This window comes from Octopus bimaculoides, chromosome 6, assembly GCF_001194135.2.
Source record: "Octopus bimaculoides isolate UCB-OBI-ISO-001 chromosome 6, ASM119413v2, whole genome shotgun sequence".
NCBI lineage: Eukaryota > Metazoa > Mollusca > Cephalopoda > Octopoda > Octopodidae > Octopus > Octopus bimaculoides.
Genome location: NC_068986.1, coordinates 41,733,460 through 41,739,485, shown reverse-complemented (window position 1 = coordinate 41,739,485; position 6,026 = coordinate 41,733,460). Strand labels below are relative to the sequence as shown.

At 38.1% G+C, this 6,026-nt stretch overlaps 1 protein-coding gene across 1 annotated transcript in view; it reads right to left on the bottom strand.

Moving 5' to 3' along the window:
* Positions 1-4,621, bottom strand: part of LOC106871143 (uncharacterized) — a 157,201-nt gene extending 152,580 nt beyond the window's left edge. The window contains exon 1 of the mRNA XM_014917453.2: positions 4,456-4,621. The gene's annotated coding sequence lies outside the window, so the exon portion shown is untranslated. The remainder of the gene's footprint in view (positions 1-4,455) is intronic.
* Between the last annotated feature and the right edge of the window lie 1,405 nt (positions 4,622-6,026).

The window sequence follows — 6,026 nt, the reverse complement described above, 5'->3', positions numbered from 1 at the left end:
GGTTCTTCTATATTAAGAACCACTGTCTAATGAATTCCACCAGAAGATCCAGTCCGTGTTTGTCTCAATGATCCTGAGAGTTATGCCAGCAGAATGCTAGCTCCAGGTAGGATCTCTCGTGCTGAACAGGTTAAAGGATAATGGCCGAATTGATATGGACTACGTCTTCCCAGAGGTAAGAATAGGTCCGCGTAAAGTGGACACCCCTACCTACAAAAATATAATAAAGTTACAAAAGCAGAAACAAGAGCTTATATAGTAAGGCACGCAGTAAAACAGGAAGCTCAGAATCAAAAACAAAGGGGAGGAGTCGTCAACGGCTTATATTCCAGAGGGAGCGAAAGGGCTTAAGTATCTAATAAAGTTTGGTTGTTATTTCTAGTAGGTTTAGTGACCACATAGGGATTTCTCTTGTTGGGTCAAGGTATTAGTATGTATGTAGACGTTCAATATAAAAGTTACCTAACATGTCCGCAATATGAATTGTTTCTAGAATTCCCAGTATAATTATGAGAATTATCAGGGAAACTCAGACATATGCATAAATGCGTATGCGTAGATATTAATTGACTAAATCACCGAGACAGCGTGTTTGGGAAGGAGTTGTAAATAAATTCAGATGCATACATTTTCATAAACATTTAACAAGCGTTTTAATTTCGATGAGCAAAATAGACCGTGTGGTTGAACAACAAGGTTTCTCTGCAGAACTCTGTAGATAGACGCATGCATGGCTGCGTGGTTAAATCAGCTCGCTTTGGAAACAAATGGTTTCAGGTTCTGTCCGACTGCGAAGCACCATGGACAAGTGTTTTCAGCTATAGCCTCGGACCGACCAATACCTTGTGAGTGAGATTTGGTGGACAGAAACTGTGTGGAAGCCCATTGTGTGTGGTGTACATTTGGGCGAAGGTAAAGAATACGCACACCGCTCATTTTCGGAGTTTAGGGTTACACCGAAAACGTGTGGTGTGCATATTCTTTACTTCTACCATACATTTGTGCGTGAGTCTTTGTGTCTGACCTCTACCTTCGCCACCGATATTCGTTTGTTTACACCCTGTAAATTCGCGGCAAAAAAGACAGATAGAATGAATAGCAAATTTTTAAAAAGATAAGAACTGGAGTCGATCTGCTCGACTAAAACCCTTCAAAATGCCCAGTCGTTGCTCCAGTCCAATGACTAAAACAAGTAAAATGATAAAACCATATGATGCGTAAAAAAGCGTCTCTGAGGAGCTTGTAAAGGCAGATGAAACTAACTAAGCTTGCTGTTCATTCAGGTCTGTAAAGAGAACTTTGTTGTGTAGCTACAGGGTCTATTTGTACAGTAAGTATGTGTGTATCTGAATAAACAGGAGAAAGAAAACTCAGCGTGTATGTGTGTTTATTAAAGCTACATATGTAAATAGACTTAAAACTTATTCACAACACGCTATATCCAGTACTTCAATTAATACAAAACTCCAACCAGAAATGTGGCAAGAGTGGGTGTCACCCAGGACAGCACTTGAGTCCGTCACACTCACGCCACTACGGTATAAAGCCTGTAGCAGACCGAAAAGTATCGCCACCTATAAAGGGCTACCCGGAGTCGAACTGCCCCTCTCACCCTCCTCTCACTAGTCACACCCCTGACTTCAACTAGTGTTTGTTGTTATTGTTCACAGCAATGTTCATAAATGTTACAACCTATATCTAATGAAGTAAACATACCTGAGGAGCATGTAAAGACAGGCGAAACTAATCTAGTTGTTTTTAATCCATTCTGCAGAACTATAATGCTATGGTTTAACCAAACGGTCTATTTGCACAGTGAGGCTAAATGAATATTTATTAACAGTACCTGTGAAGATTTTTTTACAACTTATTCAGATTCAAGAGGCGCAAACGTGGCTGTGTGGTACGAAGTTTGCTTCCTAACCGCATGGTTCCAGGTTCAGTCCTACAACGTAGCACATTGGGCAAGAGTCTTCAACTATAGCCTCAGACCGACCACAGCTTTGTGAGCGGATTTTGTAAACGAAAACTGAAATAATCCCGTCGTTTATGTGTGTGTACACACACACACTGTGTGTCGGTGTTTGTCCCACACACACTATCACTTGACAACTGGTGTTGGGGTGTTTACGTCGCCGTAGTGGTTCGGCAAAAAAGACCGATAGAATCAGTACCAGGCTTTTAAAAATTAAGTACCGAGGTCGATTCATTCGACTAACAATTCTGAGTAATGTTCCAATATGGTCGCAGTCCAGTGACTGAAACAACAAAAACTTTACCAAAATATATAGGTAATATGAAAATGCATGACCCAGGGGTTAAAGTACTGGGTTTACGTTCGTTACGCTCTAAGTTCGATTCTTGGATAGGGTAGTGCGTTGTGTCCTTGAACAACCAGAAAGGAGTACCAGAGGTAGATGGGGATTGACCCTTCGAAGGATAGGCGTGCCGTCCAGAGGGCAATCATGTCGTGTCACTCATTTAAACCTCTCAGAAAGCGAGACAGACACTTGCCGAATAAGCTATTAGGCAGAATGGATTAAAAACAACTAGATTAGTTTCGCCTGTCTTTACATGCTCCTCAGGTATGTTTACTTCATTAGATATAGGTTGTAACATTTATGAACATTGCTGTGAACAACAACAACAAACACTAGTTGAAGTCAGGGGTGTGACTAGTGAGAGGAGGGTGAGAGGGGCAGTTCGACTCCGGGTGGCCCTTTATAGGTGGCGATACTTTTCGGTCTGCTACAGGCTTTATACCGTAGTGGCGTGAGTGTGACGGACTCAAGTGCTGTTCTGGGTGACACCCACTCTTGCCACATAACTAGAATTATAGGTCCCTAGGCAAATCATTGCACTGGGCCCTATATTATTTATTTATTGACAGTAAACCACAACATACATAGATCAGAGTTGTACCCATAAACCCGTGAACCCCCTGGACAAATGCTCAGTGTGGCTATGATCCTAGACAACCCTTCTGACAGGCTCAAGGAATTCTTAACTTCTAGCATGTAGGGAAACACACACATATCACTGCATGTCGTCTATGTGTGTCTTTTCTTTTGACATGGATCTTTTTCGAAGCCAAACATTTTTATGTGGGTAGATACGGTCGAACAAGAACACCTCAATATTGCAGCCACAACATGTAACTGATACTTTCGAAAGAACGAGAAAGCGTCTACGTGGTGAGATGTATTGATTTCAAATTTTAGCACAAGGCCAGTCATTTCGGGGGAGTGGGTAAGTCTATTACATCTACCCCAGTGTTCAAATGGTATTTTTTTTATCGACCCCAAAAGGATGAAAGACGAAATCGAATTCAGCGGAATTTGAACTGAGAACGTGAAGCCGGACGAAATACTGCTAAGCATTTTGCTCTGCATGCTGACGATTCTGCCAGCACGCCTCCTTACTATTGTATGAGATATATTGGATGTACAATAATACGGGATGGTCGTGGTAAGAAGGTCTTTGATCATAGGTTTACTCAGTCAAAGCTAGAGGTGGCGGATTGGATTAAAAAAAAAAAAATTCATCACCTCCGAAAAAGCAAAGTGGCAATTAAAGTGGAACCTGGCGGGATTTGAACTCGTAATTCAAAGAGACGTAATTTAATACTGCAACCGTTTTTGTCACCCATCACCGTCTAGGGTACTTTTTCATCAAGGTCATAAAAGCAGGCTCCACTTTATTACCTGTTTGGAACACTACAGTGTGTGTGAACGACATATAGATATAAATGCGACAATGTATGTATATATATATTTGTCGTCGAGTATGTATGAGAGAGAAATACTTTTTCTTTAAATAAATATTCATTTTTGTATATAAGTTACGAATACAAGTATGTTAATGTGTAAATAACATACTGGGGTGTGATTAAAACTTTAGCAGATTTTACGTTGACAAAGTTATAATTATACACAAACACCGAGCATAATATTATATACAAATCATAAATTCTCTATAACAATTTTATGTATGAGTAAATAATAACACCTATATATGTATATATATATATATACTAAGATAGAATGTATTTTGGTGACGTAAAACTTTGAGGGACACTTTTCAAAGTTTTCTCATCTTTTTATCACAACCAGTAAAAAGTGACAAAAAAGAAATTGAACCGAGAACTGATAGTTATTTTCTTAATGAAAGAAAGACAAAAAACATGAAAGAAAGGAAGAAAAACAGCAGGTTAAAACTAATAAATATACTCCTATATTTATGAAAATATACTGAGATTGAAAACACGAACAGCTCTTTTAATATACTATATTTTCGTTCATATAAGGCAACATGATGAATTTTTGACAGTAGTAGTGGCGGGTGGGGGAAGAAAAACAACTAAAAACTTGAAAGTTGTCACTAGAAATATTACGCAAAAGAAAAAAAAAGACACACATACACATATATACATACGTGAGTGTGTATGAAAATTACCTTCAGTTAAATTTGCCGGGTTAACTGGATGTTTCCGAAGCCCTTCCGCGTCTAATCCGAAAATTAAGCAAAGACGACCAAGTGTATACACGCTCTAGTACATACTTAGTGACGTTACTTTACCTGTTGCAGCTCCTGCTGCTAACTACTGCTTCTGCTGCTGAATGATATGGCAACAGGCGATACACTAATTAAAGCTTCAGTGAACGAATAAAACGTATCTAGCGTCAACACCTGTATAAAGAGTTGAGGTAGTGGGGGGAGATAAAATTAAAAAGTTGTCAATGTTCTGAATTCTCCGCTCCTGTATTTATTCATTTACTTATTTAACCAAGGCGGCATTTCTTTCCGATTTTCGGAGTGTCACATAAAATCTTTTAAAAAAGTATTAATTATATAAGAATGAACGAATCATAAATTACGTGAATTAACAAATTATTATTACTCCTACATACATGTATCATACATATTTATATGTATATGATTCATCTTAAATAGGTTTAATCTTTTCATCTTTTTGTTTCACTTGTAGCCCGAAGAATTTTATGTAACGAGATACTGTAACGAGCAACTAATAAACTGTATTGAGTATGTTTGCTCAGCACTTTATCTTCCACCTGTACAGCAAACACATTCTTGTATACATACATAAAAGGATATATATATATATATATATATATATATATATATACACACACACACACACACACACACACACACACACACACACACACATATATATTCTTTTATTCATTTGTTTCAGTCATTTGACTGCGGCCATCCTGGAGCACTGCCATTAGTCGAACAAATCAACCGCAGGACTTATCGGTCTGTTTTGCCGAACCGCTAGTTACGGGGACGTAAACACACTAACATCGGTTGTCGAGCGATGGTGGGGGTACAAACACAGACACACAAATACATACATACATACATATATATATATGTGTGTGTGTGTGTGTGTATGTATGTATATATATATATATGAAGATTCAGAAAAATTATATTACATATATATAAGAGGGTTGACCACTAAGAAAAGATTGTTCTGAACCCTCTTATATATATGTAATATAATTTTTCTGAATCTTCAGATTTTTCAATTTGATAGGCCATTGGTTTTAAATTGACATTAATCAAATTAATATTCAATTTTTCACCCCTATTATTTAAATATATATATATATTAATCGAAGTGGACAATATTATATATCCATTAAAGCCGATCTTCTGTACATATTGACTCCAGAGCCACTACTGCGGAAGCTGGCGACGCTGAGGGGCATCCCGCGAGAACTTGGAAGCGGGAGGAGCGGATCTGCATACGTGGACGACGTCACTGTGATAGTATCGAGCCACAAGGATATCAATCTAGTCTGCCAGACACTAAAAGAATACGTAACCACTAGCGCCACCATAAGTGATCAATACCAACGTGAAAGCACTAAATTGTAAGGATCTTTTGGACGTTGACTGATGAGGAATTAGCTTCGAATTTTCCGTTTGTTATGTTTTTATGAAATTTTCTCTTTGTTGTGCTTTTGTTAAATTTTAAAAATATTCATGTATAT